Source organism: Haemaphysalis longicornis, unplaced genomic scaffold, assembly GCF_048455015.1.
Source record: "Haemaphysalis longicornis isolate Haplotype H1 unplaced genomic scaffold, Haemaphysalis longicornis Haplotype H1 scaffold_3, whole genome shotgun sequence".
NCBI classification, from domain to species: domain Eukaryota; kingdom Metazoa; phylum Arthropoda; class Arachnida; order Ixodida; family Ixodidae; genus Haemaphysalis; species Haemaphysalis longicornis.
The window spans coordinates 153,818,592-153,820,351 of NW_027526335.1; the positions used below are offsets into that span (position 1 = coordinate 153,818,592).

Consider the following 1,760-nt stretch of genomic DNA (forward strand, 5'->3'; position numbering starts at 1 on the left):
TTGTGTCAACGTGTGTGTATGTGCGCACGAGTGTGCGTGCGTCCAAGCGTACGTGCGTTGGTGTGTATGTATGTGTGTGTAAGTGCGTGCGCAATCGCGAACATCGTCTCATCAGCGTGTACCCATATTTCCTACATCGGTGTTGATGTAGTATCGGCAACAGTGCTCAGATCTTTGTAAACTTCCTCGCACCACCTCTCGCGTCCTTCCATCTAATGGTAAGGGGTAGTGTGAGTGCTTAATTGATTCAGAAAGTGGAAAAGAAGTGGTCTGAGGATATTTTGAACTCATTTGGGAGTTCACCAGCATACAACCCAGTCAGCGTGAAGGGAGAGGGGGCACGTAAGATGATAGGTAAGAGAACAAATGGGGACAGAGAAAGAGGGAGAGAAAGAATGAGATAAGGAGTTCGTAAGGCTGGGCGGCATGTATTGTGGCCGCCCTAGGAGTGGCTCAGAGCACGAGGACGCCGGTTCGTTTCTCGGCCGCGGCCACCGCTTCTGTGATGGAGGCGAAACCAAAAAAGGCCATGTGTGCGAGATTTCGGTGTATATTAAAAATCCCCAGGTGGTCAAATATAATCCGGAGCTCTCCAATAGGGCGTGGCTCATCGCCTGCGTTGCGTCGGCGCGTTAAACCCTACAATCAATCAATCAAGAAGTGGCTCAGGTGCCGCACACGGCACAACATTCACAGAACGGTGTGTAGCTACGTTATATGTACTAAAAAAATGACGCAGCTTGCACTATTGTTGCAAGGCTGGAGAAACAGCAGAAATGGCGGCCCCTCTCCCTTCATCGGGGACCCGCCTGTTGCTACTCACGTGGATTTGCGAACTTGCCGCTGGAAGTTATTCATGATTTGCAGGCCCGAACCCATTTGTCCGCAGCCTTCCCTATCTACCGAGGGTCGACCGCGGAGCACGCACCAGAAACTGCGGCAACCAGACTCGCGATCACGGCGTTTGCGCCCCCGCTTCAGGCGCGAACGCACGTAAACTGTTTCCTTCGAATTTTTTTGCCAGCTCCTCACGTGGCGCAAGCCCACCCCAAGCCTGTAAGACGCCACACGCTCCTCGCGAGGGTCACGCTCACGTGCGGCTCGGCTGGGCTGAGTTATATGCTAACGCCCAACAGCAGAACTAAAAGCTTAAATAGTTGTACTGTTAAAATTGTGAGAAAAGTAAAGCATTTGTGTGCCTGCCAGAGATCGAACCTGGGACCTTCCGCGTGTTGGGTGGATGTGATAACCACTACACCACAAGCACAACTGATCTCCTGTGTGTATAATGAAGGAACGACTGAACTTCGCAGCGCTGACCTACGTATATTAATAACCCGTTGCGCATTCGGGGCCCCACTTTGGCCCGACTTTGGCCCCACGATACAAACACAACATTGTGTTCCGTTTCCCTCGCAGATTTGAACTCCGATTTTTATTGCCCAGTGACTGCGTTTGTCGCGCAAAACTTCCCTTCTGCCGTAATGATATTAATTCCTCCGGGAATAAGTATAAAACCGCCTTTGCGACCAGCTGATGGCGGCGTCTCTGTGGGCTGAAATAAATATGTTTGTAGTCATTTCACATTTTGTGACCATGTTACTTTTGTGCAACAGGAAATAGAAATTCATACAAGTTGTGGTCACGCTCGGCCAAGTTAAATACGAAAAAAAATCCTGTAGCAGTTTTCGTCCACTTACAAGACACGACACTGCGCGGAATGCGTGAAGGCGATCTCAAAGGAGAACGAACCAAGAGAG

The 1,760-nt window shown here is 50.3% G+C and overlaps 1 non-coding gene across 1 annotated transcript; it reads right to left on the reverse strand.

Annotated features, from left to right (window-relative positions):
* Positions 1 to 1,194: 1,194 nt before the first annotated feature.
* On the reverse strand, positions 1,195 to 1,267 carry Trnav-aac (transfer RNA valine (anticodon AAC)). Its single transcript has one exon. It is a non-coding gene; the product is annotated as a tRNA-Val (tRNA).
* Between the last annotated feature and the right edge of the window lie 493 nt (positions 1,268 to 1,760).